Raw genomic sequence first — 16606 nt, 5'->3', positions numbered from 1 at the left:
CAGAACCTGGCTATATGCAATTTAGTCTGTCCCTGGCCCAGTGCATCATGGGAACAGGGCAGACCGAACTACCAAGCCAATTCTTCACCAGAAAGGAGACAAGCTTCCGGGGGCATTTCAGCCGTCGTCGGCCCGGCTTGCTTGAATCCTGATGGAGCAGTGAGCAAGGGACTCATGTCTGAGTATACCCTGCCACACCTATAGTGGCCAAAAACGATTCAGAAAAGGGGGCGGTGATGAACAGATTGTCTGAATTAAGCAGACCACTCTTACCCAGTCCAAAGATCAGGGCTTGATCCATCACCGTTATTTAGCTCACTGCCCCATCCCAGCTCAGAACCTGGCTGTATGCAAATTAGTCTGTCCCTGGCCCAGTGCATCATGGGAACAGGGCAGACCAAACTACCAAGCCAATTCTTCACCAGAAAGGAGACAAGCTTCCGGGATTTCATTTCAGCCGTCGTCGGCCCGGCTTGCTTGAATCCTGATGGAGCAGTGAGCAAGGGACTCATGTCTGAGTATACCCTGCCACACCTATAGTGGCCAAAAACGATTCAGAAAAGGGGGTGGTGATGAACAGAGTGTCTGAATTAAGCAGACCACTCTTACCCAGTCCAAAGATCAGGGCTTGATCCATCACCGTTATTTAGCTCACTGCCCCATCCCAGCTCAGAACCTGGCTATATGCAAATTAGTCTGTCCCTGGCCCAGTGCATCATGGATACAGGGCAGACCAAACTACCAAGCCAATTCTTCACCAGAAAGGAGACAAGCTTCACCACCCCCTTTTCTGAATCATTTTGTCCACCATAAGCGTGGAAGGGTATACTCAGATGTGAGTCCCTTGCTCATTGCACCATTAGGATTCAAGCAAGCCGGGCCGACGATGGCTGAAATGCCAGAAACCGGTCCCCGGAAGCTTGTTTCCTTCCCAGTATAAGAATTGGCTTGGTAGTTTGGTTTGCCCTGTTCCCATCATGCACTGGGACAGGAACAGACTAATTTGCATGTAGCCAGGTTCTGAGCTGGGATGGTGCAGTGAGCTAAAAAACGGTGATGGATCAAGCCCTGATCTTTGGACTGGGTAAGAGTGGTCTGCTTAATTCAGACACTCTGTTCATCACCACCCCCTTTTCTGAATCATTTTGTCCACCATAAGCGTGGAAGGGTATACTCAGATGTGAGTCCCTTGCTCATTGCACCATCAGGATTCAAGCAAGCCGGGCCGACGACGGCTGAAATGCCAGAAACCGGTCCCCGGAAGCTTGTTTCCTTCCCAGTATAAGAATTGGCTTGGTAGTTTGGTTTGCCCTGTTCCCATCATGCACTGGGACAGGAACAGACTAATTTGCATGTAGCCAGGTTCTGAGCTGGGATGGTGCAGTGATCTAAAAAACGGTGATGGATCAAGCCCTGATCTTTGAACTGGGTAAGAGTGGTCTGCTTAATTCAGACACTCTGTTCATCACCACCCCCTTTTCTGAAGCAGATTTATGAAGGCCTTGCGCCGCCGGTGCGTCATTTTTAACATGGGAAAAAGTGACGCACCGGCGGCGCAAGACAATCTGCCCCTAAGTGCCCAAAGCGTCACCATGAAATGATTTTGCCCAAATTTCCATTGAGTTTGTTTAGAGGAAACACTGATATTAAACTCACAATCTGGAAAGAGAAACTCGAGCAGGCACTTTACCTGTCGCCCCAAGAAAACCAGGCATCTTTTTCTTTGCTTCCACCTCTAACCATCCCAACCAGAGAGAGAAAATTGGGAAAGCTGGGTTAGTTGTGATGGACAGGCCAGTGCACCGTGTTGGGAGTGTCTCTCTAACTGCACCTCCTGTGAAACTCCTGCGATTGGTTGTAACGAGCAGCAAGTCCATCCATTGCTGTAGAAAACAACCCCCGCTGCACCCGAAGAGGTTGCCGAAATGCCCCGGAAAGCATTGCTCATCCGCAAGGGAACCGACTCCCCACAACTGTATATCCTGAAACTTTATAAGCCAGAAACCTACTGCCAGCTGCTTCTGGCAAAAAAATATTTACAATGCTGTAGGTCTCACATTTAAATGCGGACCTATGGCATTGCAAACAAATGGCTGCATTGTCCCCGCTGCTTTTAAAGTGAAAGTGTGTACAGAGCTGAATGTATTCAAATTACGTTGTGCTTAAAATTAGGAGAAACTCAATAAATAAAATAGTACATGTACTGTGTAACAACCAAGTAAAGGGACCAGTAGCAATGGAAGATGACAAATGACAACATAGCAATACTAAGGAGGGACTAACAAGCCTATTTAGAAATCAGAAGACAATATTTACAAAGGACAAAGACACAAGCCAATGAAAAATATGGGTGGGGGAGTGGACGGGGCTTCTCTCCTGTACTGAACTACAACAGATCATCCCCAGAGCAGCGCTTGAGCAGTGGCTCAGGTTCGATCTAAAAATACCATAAAGTGGCCAGGGGAAGCCTTGATCTCTGATGTGGAAATGAAGGCTACCAAGAGGAGAAAGAAATTAAAACTACCCACTGGTAGACTAATATCTTTATTTGTATCTCCAGTGTGTAGAGTTAAAATCAAAATGAAATGGGAAACATTGTGCCTTTCCTAAACGTTCAACATGTTTAAGCCTGTTTCAGCCCTAAAATAGCCCCAAAAAAGGTCCAAAATAATTTTCGGCATAACTGGAAATGTATTCTAAAGGGGGATTCCTTCCCTGGTTGTTAATCTGGCAACATAAAATGCAGCCAATGCAATGTGAACACAAATTTGTGTTCCATGTAAGGATAATCTTTTACATCCGATAGTACCTCAAAAAGAAGTATACCAAGATAACTGATTTTAGATAAGGAATCTGTATTTGTATCTTGTATTGCTTGACATTTTATGAGTGATCTAGTGTTCATGCCCACTCTTTTTCCCAAAAAGGTTTGCCCAGGAGTCTTTCTTACCTAACCCAGTCTTTCAGTAGGTCATCAGAGGATACCGAGATCAGTGCCTTACATAAAAAGGATACTAGTTGACATCCATCGTCCATGACGAGCAGGGCCTGCAATGTATTGCGAGGTTTGATCTCAGGCCCAATCGCTCCTAGTAGTTAAACAATAATGGGGCAACCCTGTGTCCCTCAGAACTTGGGTATGGATATGTAAGCAAAAACAATGGTTCTGTCGGGTTTACCAACTATTTCTTATGAAAGCGTTTAGTGTTTATATTTTTTATACCCTTTTCTCTATAGTCTTCAAACATTCATATCTCGGATGTCTTGACATATGGAACACATTGCCAATAGCAATACATGTGACGCAAATTGTTGAGTACTATATTGGTTTATATGAATTGAATCATTTATTTATATTCACACATATGTAAACAAGGCTGTCAACACGAGGTGGAACTTTAAGTGATGTGTGATCAATTGACATTTGTGCTCAGTGATAGAATTTAGTGCGGAATATATACAGCATGATTAAAATATGTCCATGGGATAAAGGAGGCCAGAATATTAGGGACAACACAATGACTCTGTTGCTTTGTACAAATTAATTAGTCTTTTGTATGCAGAGCCTTGGTCAATCTGGACCACGTGAGATCGTCAACGTTTCAACCCAAACTATGCTCTATAAAGTAGTCAAGGCAGGTCTTCATCAGGACAAATATGGGGATGGGGGTGACAAACCTATAAATGAAGAAAGCGTCAATTAGGTGTGTTCCATAACTAGGTCTAATAGGTCTGAAAATGTGAAGACGGGTGACAACACTCACCCACAAAGAACCAGAGTTAATCCTGGTTAGTCAGTCATCTTGGAATACCTGGTGCTTAGATCATGTATGGTCTTGGCCCAGGCGATGTGAATCTTCACACCGGGGGCATACCTGATGAGTCAAAGGTCATCGGCCTATGAACAGATTGTCCTGGAGGAAACCGTGGAGTTATTGGATGAACGATGGTATATGAAGCCCAATATCAGTAAATATAAAAGATCGACATTACACTCTCTAGGAGCCAACAAAACAAACGTCATCAATGGGGCGTGTAAGGGTGGTGCTATAGTTCTACAGAATACCATGGGCTACGAGAAGGAAATAGAGCAGCAATTGGGAGTACAAGATAGCTATCACCCTACGCCAAAGGATCCGACTGCTGAGATCAAGTCTTTGATAGAGAAGCTAACCATGGACGGACTGAGAGAGGGATTCCTGAGCCAACCAGAGAATGACTTTTTGAACAAAAAAGAACCCAGAATCCTGACAATATACACCCTCCCCAAGGTGCACAAGCGTCTGGAGAAGCCACCCGGGAGACCCATCGTCTGTGGCTGTGGGTCCAGTCTCGAACCGCTCAACCAGTTCATCGATCACTTCTTACAACCTTGGGTTCCAGAGACCAAATCATTTGTAAGAGATAGAATGCACATCATTCAATTGCTGGAAGGTCAACCGTTCGATGTCCAAACACAACTACTTGTGACTCTTTAAGTCCCCTCCCTTTATACCTCCATACCACAGGGCAAGGCATTAGACATAGTGAGACTCACTCCGGACAAATGCTCTAGACCACATTGGATACCAACTGATTTCCTGATTGCTATGTTGGAAATCGGATGAAAAAAAACTACTTCATCTTCAGGGATCAATTTTACTTCCAGTGCAAGGGTGTTGCTATCGGTGCTACTTACGCACCGAGCCTGGCTAATATCTTCATGGATGATTATGAAGAAGTATATCTGTACAGCCATGATAATCTCTACATTGAGCACATTGCAGTGTGGAAACGATATATATATGACATCATAATGATTTGGTCTGGTACTGAAGATGTCCTCAAGGAGTTCAGGGACTGGCTGAACAACAGAACAAGGGACATTCAGTTTACCATGTCCTGTAATAATGAAGCCATCGACTTCTTGGACCTTACGTTCCGAGCTGATGAGGGTCTCTTATATTGTGATCTTTACTGTAAACCAACGGAAAGAAATACACTCCTTATGTACGAATCGCATCATCCATGGAGTCTGAGGGACAATTTACCATATGGCCAGTACCTCAGGCTTAGGAGGAACTGTACATGCAGAGCAGACTTCTTTAAAGAAACTGAAACCCTCACTATTCGTCTGAAAGAGAGAGGCTACCCGATAGTATTGCTCAAACGGGCCCGCAAATGGGCTTGGTACTGTCCGTGTGACCAGTTACTACAAGTAAAACAAAAAACAGTGAAGACTGAAAACATCGTTTGTGTGACCACATTTAATTCCAAAAGCAATGACATAAAAATCTGGTGACCAGCGAACTTAACACCACAGAAGACCTTCAAGAGAGGCAGGAACATCAAAGACAATGTAGTCAAAGCCCACCTCGGACCGCCCAAGCCACTTGATCTGAGGAGCCATCTGGGCCTACCGCCATTAACTGGACACCATAAATGTGAACAATGCAAAGCGTGCCCTCTGACCATTGAAGGATCCAACCATACATATAATAATCGAACACACAAGTTGCCGCTATTCACCAATTGTAATAGTACCAATGTGATGTACACCATCCGTTGTCATTGTAATTTACTCTATGGAGGGCAGATCACCTGTTATAACTGGGGCAGAGGTAGGTACCACTGACCAAGTAGGGACCCTTGCTTCTAGTCAGGGTAAGGAGGATACACTCTTTAGATAACCCCTGCTCACCCCCTTGGTAGCTTGGCACGAGCAGTCAGGCTTACCAAAGGCAATGTGTAAAGTATTTGTACCAACACTCACAGTAACACAGTGAAAACACCCTAAACTGACTCACAACAGTTTAGAAAAATGAAGGTATTTAATCTAAACTACACAAGACCAAAATGACAAAAACCCAACATACACAGTTCAGGAATATGGTTTCAAAAGAGTTCTTAAGGGTGCGTTAAAATAATCCACAGTTGAGTCACATTTTAGTCAACAGTAGATTTTGATGCGACAAAAGTTCAAAGAGAAAGCTGTAGCTTGGAAAAGCAAGCAATGCGCCACTCCTGAGACCCTTGGGAGGTGATGCGACAACCCTGCTGGACGCAGCGGGCGTGTTTCAGTGACTCCGGTCTGTATGGGGAGGGATGCGATACCTTGCGTGGATTCCGGTGCACAGGTTTCGGTGGAAGCGGCTCGCAAAAGGTACGATGCGACGATCTTCGGGGTTGCAACGATCTCCGGTGTGGCGACGATGCGGCTCAGCGGCGATCTTCTCCTCTCACAGCCCCTCGATGCGATGGCTCTGCGACGACTCTCGCAGCAACGTGATGCAGTCCGCAAGCAAGCGGTGCGAAGATCTCACCCAGTGAAGACAGGCTCTGCGACGATACTCACAGCGATGGTATCTTCCCGCACCGAACTGGTGCATCCCGCAAACGAATGATGCAATGACTCTGGCAGCGGCAACAGACGCTGCGACGATCTCGACCCTCGCGGTGGCTGGAATTTCCTGGCACTGACGGGGATGCGCTTCGCAAGCGAGCAATGCATGAAAACTTGCAGAAAGTCTTTAAAATCTTGGTTTCCAGCTTCCCAACACAGGTACAACTTCCAGAGGCACCACAACTGGCCCAAGTACTCTAGGAAGGACAGAACTTTCTCAGCAGAGTTCAGGGAAGCTGGGGGTGAAGTCCTTTTGTTCCTGGGACTTCTTAACAGGGAGCCAGCTCTTCTCAGGCCCTTGGAGATTCTTTCAATCAAGGGAACACAGCACAAAGCAAAGTCCTTCCCCTCTTCTTGGCAGCAAACCAACAGCAGGTCAGTCTAGCAGAGCAACAGCAGGACAGTCTTCCTTCTTCAATTTCAGCTTACTCCTTGGCAGAGGTTCCTTCTTGATTCCAGGATGATCTAATTTTCTGTAGTCAGGGGTCCTGTACGTACACCCCTAAAAGTCTTTGGGCCAGATGTAGGAAGCCTAATACCATTCGGAAACAGCTGAAATTACCGAATTTCGGCCATTACCGACCGGTATTAGGCTTTTCAGATGTAGGTGCCTAATTTAAGGATTCGGTAATTTACTGAATCGGTAATTTAAGGAATCGGTAAATTACCGAATTCTTAAATACCGATTCGGTAAATGACTGAATCCTTAATGTAGGAAGCACTCAAGTGAGTGCTTTTCACTTGTGAGGATTCATTATTTACCACCAACTACAAGTTGGTGGTAAATTACGAAAACCATTAAAAAAGCTATGTTGTGCTTTTTTAACAGTGCCATGTGGCAGACATACATGCCCTTAGGGCATGTATGTGTGCCGCATGTGCACCCATGCACTATTCAGGGGTGCAACAGGGTGTCAAAGTGACACCCTGCCACCCTTGAATGTGTTCCCCATTTTACTGAATCAGTATTTACCGATTCGGTAATTCCCATTCATTCCTATGGGCCTGGAGGCCCATAGGGATGAATGGGAAATACCGAATCGGTAAATACCGATTCGGTATGTACCGATTCGGTAAAATTTACCGAATCATTAGCTACATATCATTTACCAATTCTAAAATACCGAATCGGTAAAATTCAATATTTTAGAATCGGTAAATGATATTTGTCTACATCTGGCCCATAGTTCCCTTTGTGCAGGAGGGCTCTGAGCCCGGTCTGAACCAGTTCTGGGTGTTCCTTGAGCACTTTCTTTTCCTGCCTCTCCTCTCCTTTCACCCATGCACTATTCAGGGGTGCAACAGGGTGTCAAAGTGACACCCTGCCACCCTTGAATGTGTTCCCCATTTTACCGAATCAGTATTTACTGATTCGGTAATTCCCATTCATTCCTATGGGCCTGGAGGCCCATAGGGATGAATAGGAAATACCGAATCGGTAAATACCGATTCGGTATTTACCGATTTGGTAAAATTTACCAAATCATTAGCTACATATCATTTACCGATTCTAAAATACCGAATCGGTAAAATTCGGTATTTTTGAATCGGTAAATGATATTTGCCTACATCTGGCCCATAGTTCCCTTTGTGCAGGAGGGCTCTGAGCCCGGTCTGAACCAGTTCTGGGTGTTCCTTGAGCACTTTCTTTTCCTGGCCTCTCCTTTCCTTTTAGAGAGAGGGGCAGGGTCGTCAGCCACCCAGCAGGAGGTGGAGCCAGCATTGTGGAAGTCAGGCACAGCCCTATTCAGGCCCAGGTGCTACCCCCTCCGACCACTCTAGATGCAGATAGAGCTATTCAGCCCAGGGATGGCCCACTCAGTCTCTGGGAGCCACCCAGCCTCTGTCACTCACAAACCAGACAGTCAATTCACAAACAGGTAAAGGCACACAGAAAGGTCAGGCAAGAGAGCAGCAACTTTCTAAAAGTGCTGTTCTCAAACACAGGATTTAAAAACAACCTTTCCTAAAAGATGTGTTATTAAATTCTGAGTTCAGGGATACCAGACTTTTATGTTCTATCTTGCTCCTATGGGAAGATATGCTGGTAGCCACTGTAGCCAGCATTCCCCATGATAGCCTATGGGGCAAGATAGCCTTACAATAGTGAAAAACTAAAATGGCTGTAATTCACTACCAGAGCATGTCTCCTGCACTAGTACATGCTCTACCTTTCACATACACTGCACCCTGCCCAAGGGGGTACCTTGGGCCTTCCATAGGGGTGACCGATGTGCACAGAAAGGGAAGGGTTAGGCCTTGTCAGTGAGGACACTGACCAGGAGGACATGGCAGTTCACAGACTGCACACAGGCACTGCGGTGGCAGGCCTGAGACACCATTTTAGGGCTACTCATGTGGGTGGCACAATCAGTGCTGAAGGCCCACTAGTAGCATTTGAATCACCAGCCCTGGAACACCCAGTACACTTTACTAGGGACTTCTTGGTGATACAAATATGCCAATCATGGATAACCAATTACAATAACAATTTACACGGGGAGCACTTGCACTTTGACACTGATCAGCAGTGGCAAAATGCCCAAAGCATCTAAACCAGAAAAAACAAAATCCAGAACAGCATCAAAAATACAGGAGGTAGAGGCAAAAAGATAGGGGGAAACCACACCAAGGATGCCAGGTCTAACATGTGTCCCCTCCAGCTGAAAGTGGGGAGAACTACCCACCCTCTTGGGAGTTCTCTTCACTAAGGCGGAAAAACCTGGACAGACCATCAGCATTGGCGTGCTCTGTGCCAGGGCGGTGGTCCACCGTAACGTCCATTCCCTGCAGGGAGATGGACCACCTCAACAGTTTTGGGTTCTCACCCCTCATCTGCATTAACCATCTGAGAGGCCTGTGGTCTGTCTGAACACGGAAGTGAGTCCCAAACAGGTAGGGCCTCAGCTTCTTCAGAACCCAGACCACAGCAAAAGCTTCCCTTTCAATTGAACTCCACCTCTGCTCCCTGAGTAGTAGCCTACTACTAATGAAAGCTACAGGTTGGTCCCAGCCCTCGTCGTTGATTTGTGAGAGTACTGCTCCCACACCATGCTCTGAAGTGTCTGTCTGCACTACGAACTCACTGGAGAAGTCAGGAGCCTTGAGCACAGGTGCTGTGCACATGACAGTCTTTAGGGCATCAAAAGCAGTTTGACAGGCATCGGTCCAATTCACTTTCCTGGGCTGCTTCTTGGAAGTCAGCTCTGTCAAGGGGGAAACTATAGTGCCATATCCCTTGACAAACCGTGGGTAATATCCGGAGAGACCTAAAAAGGCTCTCACCTCTGTCTGGGTCCTGGGGGGCTCCCAAGCCAGAATGGTATCAATCTTCACCTGTAGGGGTGCCACCGGGCCGCTCCCCACCTGGTGACCCAAATACACCATAGATCCCTGCCCTATCTGGCACTTGCTGGCCTTGATAGTAAGGCCTGCCCTTTGCAGAGCCTTCAACACTTCACAGAGGTGTTGCAAGTGTTCTTCCCAAGTGGAGCTAAACACAGCAATGTCATCCAGGTATGTGGCGCTGAATTCCTCCAGCCCAGTCAGTACCTGGTTAACCAGTCTCTGGAATGTGGCAGGGGAATTCTTGAACCCAAAGGGCATGACTCGGAACTGGAAGTGCCCTTCTGGTGTTGAGAATGCAGACCTCTCTTTGGCCCCCTCAGTTAAGGCAATCTGCCAGTACCCAGAAGTTAAATCAAACTTGCTGAGGTACTGGGCAGCTCCCAACTGATCCATGAGCTCATCAGCTCTGGGGATGGGGTGTGCGTCAGTCTTGGTGACTGCAATGAGCCCACAGTAGTCCACACAAAACTGGAGTTCTGGAGTGGCACCGGGCGCAGCAGCTTTTGGCACTAAGACCACTGGGCTAGCCCAGGTGCTGCTGGAGGGCTTAATTACCCCTAGCGCCAATATCTTGGATACCTCTTCCTTGATGCTGGCCCTGATCTTGTCAGCTACCCTGTATAATGTCTGTTTCACAGGCAGACTATCTCCAGTGTCCACATCATGGACACACCAATTGGTGACACCTGGGGTCAGGGAGAACAAGAAAGCAAACAGACCCAACACCTGGATACAGTCCCTCTGCTGTTCTTGGGTCAGGGTGGGCGAGAAGACCGCACCATCCACTGACCCATCTTGCTCCTTGGCTGCCAGGAGGTCATGGAGAGGATCACTATGCTCTTCCCTTCCCTTCCAGCATCAGTAGCCATGAGCATTGTCACTTCAGACCTCTCAAAGTGGGGTTTGAGGTGGTTCACATGCAAGACTCTCAGGGGCTACCTGGGAGTGTTCAAGTTAACCAGGTAGGTTACTTTGCTCTTGTGCTCCACCACCTCATATGGCCCACTCCACTTGTCTTGGAGCGCACAAGGCTCCACTGGCGCCATCACCCACACTTTCTGCCCAGGTTGAAATTCGACCAGAGTGGTATTCTGGTCGTAACATCTTTTCATATCTTCCTGGCTAGCTTCTAGGTTCTCCTGAGCGAGTTTCCTGAAGCGTTGTGTCTGGTTACGGAAGGCCAGCACATAGCTGAACACGTCCTGGGGGTTTTCCCACAGGATTTCTCCCACCCCTCCTTTACCAGTGTGGGTGGTCCTCTAACAGGGTGGCCATACAGCAGTTCAAAGGGACTGAACCCTAAGGACTTCTGAGGCACCTCCCTGTAGGCAAACAACAGGCATGGTAGAAAGACGTCCCACTTCCGTCTCATGGGCTCCGCTAGGCCCATAATCATACTTTTCAGGGTGCAGTTGAACCTTTCAACCAACCCATTTCCTTGAGGGTGGTAAGGAGTGGTGAACTTATAAGTTACCCCACACTCCTCCCACAGAGACTTCATGTACCTAGAGATGAAGTTGGTACCCCCGTCGGAGACCACCTCTCTGGGAACCCCACACGAGAAAAGATCCTCATCAATGCACGGCCCACCACGGGTGCTGTGATTGTCCTGGGAGCAATTGCTTCCGGGTACCGGGTGGCATGGTCCACCAAGACCAGGATGAACCTATTGCCTAAGGCTGTCTTGGGGTCCAGTGGCCCCACAATGTTGATGCCCACCCGCTCAAAAGGGGTGCTCACCACAGAAAAGGGTTGGAGGGGTGCCTTGCACTTCCCTCTGCTCTTGCCACTGGCCTGACATGTCTGGCAAGATCTACAAAAGGTACCAACATGCTTCTTCATCTGGGGCCAGTAAAAGTGGGTGACAAGCCTTTGGAAGGTCTTGTCTTGCCCCAGATGTCCTGCGAGAGGCACGTCATGAGCCAGACCCATTAGGAAGTTCCTGAAGCGCTCGGGTACCACCAGCACACCGACTGCACCGGGCTCAGCGAACTTAGGCTTACTATAAAGCAACTCATCTTCCCAGTAAAGGAGATGATCTTTGGACGATTCACCTGCTGCCTGGTCTGCAACCTGTTGCCGCACACCAATGAGAGAAGAGCATTCCTTCTGCGCCTTGCAGAACTCCTCTCTGGAGAGACCACCTTCTTGCTACCAATGGGTCAGCTCAGGTAGGTCTCCCAGTTTGGCCACCTGTTCCCCTGTAGTTTCCAGGGCATCCCCCTCAGGTTCTACTCCTTTCTGGACGGTGAGAACAGCTGGGGCTGGTTTCCCGCGCCCCTGCCTGCTCTCCAGGCAGGTTCCTGGGCCACTGTTTCTGGATCCAGTTCTGCTGAATCACCCCCACTGGCTGCCATAGACCGTGTGGTCACACAGACCCACTAAGGCAGACCCAACATCTCCAAATGAGCCTGGTGTTCCACTTCCTTCCACAGGGAACTCTCCAGGTCATTACCTAGCAGACAGTCTACAGGCATGGATAGACCTACAACAACCTTCAAGAGACCTGAGACCCCCTCCACTCAAAAGGGACCTGTGCTACTTTGCAGAGGCACACTGAGTTGTCAGCTACAATAATGGGGTGGATTACATTGGTAAATACCTGCTCTTCAGACACCCACTGACACCTTACGGATGTCACGCTGGCTCCTGTGTCTCTCAGAGCCTCTATCTCCCTCCCATTGATGGTCACCTTCTGCCCATATTTCTTTGTGTTAGCGGGCAGACAGGTATCCTGGTCCATCTCCTGGTCTCCTAGGGAGACAAGGGTCATGACTTCTAGTCCCTCCTCTCCACTGGCAATTAACTCCCCTCCCAAAGCAAAACTGGCTAACCCTGGGGCTGGAGCACCGGTGGGTGCTGGAAGTTTCTTGGGGCATTTAGGAGCAAAGTGGCCCACCTCATTGCAGTGATAGCAGTTAGGGGGACCCCTATTGTCGCTGTTGTCACGCCTGCCCCTAGGGGGCCTTGGCTGTCTAGGTCTGGGGGGTTAAAATTCCTTTCCCTGGGAACTATTTTGGGGCCCGTGCGAGAACTCCTTTTGGTTACCCTTGTCCCCCCCACTCTTCTGCTGGGGACCCTGCCCACCTTTGGCTGTAGTACCTACAATTCTTCTGTGGACCCTTCTACTGGTCCAGCGGTCCGCCTCCTTAGCAAGCTCAATGGGGTCTGTCAGCTTGCTGTCTAAAAGATGCTGGCGCAGCTCTGGAACACAAAGACTACTCAGGTGCTCCCAACTAATTAAATGCAACAACCTCTTATAATCAGTTCCTTTGCTGCCCTTCATCCAACCTTCCAGTGCACGCGAGTACAAATTCACACACTCCATCCAAGTCTCAGACTCTCTCTTCATAGAGTTCCTAAACTGCAGTCTATACTGCTCTGGAGTAAGTCCATATCTGAGACATAGGGCCTCCTTCATATTGGGAAAGGTCATGGTACCTGCTAATTCTAAGGGCTCTAGAGCACTCCTCCCAGAAGCCTCAAAATGTTTCCACAGACCCGACCCCAATGCTGCTCAGGCACACCATTCATTCTTAATGCAATCTCATAAGAAGTAAACCAAGCATAGATATCCTCACTCCTATGGTAATTCTGTACCAGATCCGTGGGAATATATACTTTACCCCCCTGCAGTGGCTGTGCGCTGCCACCATTTGAACTGGAATCCACCTGCTTGGCCTTGATATCCAGTTCCCTCATGCTCAACTCATGAGCCAAAAGCAATTTCTTCTCCTCCAAGGCACGGGCATTTTTCCTCTCCTCCGTCGCCTTTTCTCTCTCTTTCTCCATTTCCAATTGCTTCATCTTTAACCTCATGACTTCCAAGTCATGGTCTCTCACTCTCTGATTCTCTTCTAACTCTTCTGGTGTAAGACCCCGGTTGGACTGGTGACTGGCAGCCCTTGAGTCTGGTCTGCCTACTGGCAAATCCTGGGGTTGAAATCCCCCCTTCCACTTGCATCATTTCCCTCTTGGGCCTCCCACCAGGCCTTCAAGACGCTGTGCAGCTCTTCCTTCCTGAGGCTGCTCTATATGGGGCACTCAAACTTGTTGCAGAATTGACTAAGCTGTGTAACTTTGTAGGAATACAAATCTTCAATGACAAACTCCAATTCTGCCTCCACACTGGGTGCCTTTCCACTCACAGACATGATGATTTAAAGAGTTACTCAAAAATAGAACCAACCCAAAAGAAATGTAGTATGCAGTGGCATAGTGGTCTGCACTCACTAGTGATGTACACCAATCACTGTGGGTCTAGTACAAATATAAGTTCAAATCCCACCGCTGACCAACAATGTTAGAACTGGGGGTCTCTAGTTGGCAGAGGTAGGTTCCACTGTCCAAATAGGGACCCTTGCTTCTAGTCAGGGTAAGGAGGATACACTCTCTAGATAACCCCTGCTCACCCCCTTGGTAGCTTAGCACTAGCAGTCAGGCTTATCAAGGGCAATGCGTAAAGTATTTGTACCAACACTCACAGTAATACAGTGAAAACACCCCAAACTGCCTCTACAACAGTTTAGAAAAATAAAGGTATTTAATCTAAACTACACGAGACCAAAATGACAAAAATCCAACATACACAGTTCAAGAATATAGTTTCAAAAGAGTCCTTAAGGTTGCATTAAAATAATCCACAGTTGTGTCACGTTTTAGCCAACAGTACCTTTAGATGCAACAAAAGTTCCAAGAGAAAGCTGTAGCATTGAAAAGCAAGTGAAGCGTCACTCCTGAGACCCTGGGGGGTCGATGCGACAACCCTGCTGGACGTAGCGGGCGTATTGCGGTGACTATGGTCTGTATGGGGAGGGATGCGATACCTTGCGTGGATTCCGTGAAGCGGCTCGCAAAAGGTACGATGCGACGATCTTCGGGGCGGCGATGATCTCCGGTGCGGTGACGATGCGCGGCTTAGCTGCGATCTTCTCCTCTCATGGCCCCTCGATGAAATGGCTCTGCGACAACTCTCGCAGCGACGTGATACAGTCCGCATGCAAGCGGTGCAACGATCTCACCCAGTGACGACGTGCTCTGCGACAATACTCGCAGCCATTATATTTTCCCGCACCGGACTGGTGCATCCTGCAAACGAAGGATGCGATGACTCTGGCAGCGGCAACAGGGGCGGCGACGATCTCGACCCTCGCGGCAGCGGGAATTTTCTCGCACTGACGGGATGCGCTCCGCAAGCGAGCGATGCGTGAAAACTTGCAGAAAGTCTTTAAAATCTTGGTTTCCAGCTTCCCAACACAGGTACAACTTCCAGAGGCACCACAACTGGCCCAAGCACTCTAGGAAGGACAGAACTCTCTCAACAGAGTTCAGGGAAGCTGGGTGTGAAGTCCTTTTGTTCCTGGGACTTCTTAACAGGGAGCCAGCTCTTCTCAGGCCCTTGGAGAGTCCTTCAAGCAAGGGGACACAGCATAAAGCAAATTCCTTCTCGTCTCCTTGGCAGCAAAGCAACAGCAGGTCAGTCCAGTAGAGCAACAGCAGGACAGTCTTCCTTGTGGAGAAGTGTGGCTCACTGGTTAGAAGCGGAAGACCCTGAAGCAGAGGTTGGCCCGGGACCAGGGTTCCATTCCCGACGCGGCAGGGTCTTGGGTCAATGTCCGCAGACTCGATAATTCTCGCTTAGGTGCCTATGCTAACCATGGGTCCCACTCTGCAACTCTGGGCAATAGCTTGCTTAATCTCCACAACGGCCCTAGCAACGCCGGGGATGCCTGGCTTCACCTTGAGGTGCCCTCTCACAGGGAAAGCCAGGACGGGTTCCCCAGCGGTATACAGCGCCAGGACGCCACGTAACGAGGTAACAGTGCGCTTTACAAGTATACATACATACATACATTCCTTCTTCAGTTTCAGCTTTCTCCTTGGCAGAGGTTTCTTCTTGATTCCAGTATGATCTAATTTTCTGTAGTCAGAGGTCCTGTACTTATACCCCTAAAAGTCTTTGTTCCCTTTGTGCAGGAGGGCTCTGAGCCCAGTCTGAACCAGTTCTGGGTGTTCCTTGAGCACTTTATTTTCCTGGCCTGTCCTTTCCTTTCAGAGAGAGGGGCAGGGTTGTCAGCCGCCCAGCAGGAGGTGGAGCCAGCATTGTGTAAGGCAGGCACAGCCCTATTCAGGGCCAGGTGCTACCCCCTCCCATCACTCTAGATGCAGAAGGAGCTATTCAGCCCAGGGATGGCCCACTCAGCCTCTGGGAGCCACCCAGCCCATGTCACTCACAAACCAGACAGTCAATTCACAAACAGGCAAGGCACACAAGCCACTGTAGCCAGCATTCCCCATGAGAGCCTATGGGGCAAGATAGCCTTACAATAGTGAAAAACGAAAATGGCTGTAAATCACTACCAGAGCATGTCACCTGCACTAAAACATGCTCTACCTTTCACATACACTGCACCCTGCCCAAGGGGGTCCCTTGGGCCTTCCATAGGGGTGACCGATTCGCACAGAAAGGGAAGGATTAGGCCTGGTCAGTGGGGACACTGACCAGGAGGACATGGCAGTTCAAAGACTGCACACAGGCACTGAGGTGGCAGGCCTGAGACACCATTTTAGGGTTACTCATGTGGGTGGCTCAATAAGTGCTGAAGGCCCACTAGTAGCATTTGAATCACCAGCCCTGGCAAACCCAGTGCACTTTACTAGGGACTTCTTGGTGATACAAATATGCCAATCATGGATAACCAATTACAATGACAATTTACACAGGGAGCACTTGCACTTTGACACTGATCAGCAGTGGCAAAGTGCCCAAAGCATCTAAACCAGCAAAAACGAAATCCAGCACAGCATCAAAAATACAGGAGGTAGAGGCAAAAAGATAGGGGGGAAACCACGCCAAGGATGCCAGGTCTAACACCA

The sequence above is a fragment of the Lissotriton helveticus genome, chromosome 11, assembly GCF_964261635.1.
Source record: "Lissotriton helveticus chromosome 11, aLisHel1.1, whole genome shotgun sequence".
Lineage (NCBI taxonomy): Eukaryota > Metazoa > Chordata > Amphibia > Caudata > Salamandridae > Lissotriton > Lissotriton helveticus.
This window is presented reverse-complemented; position numbering follows the sequence as displayed.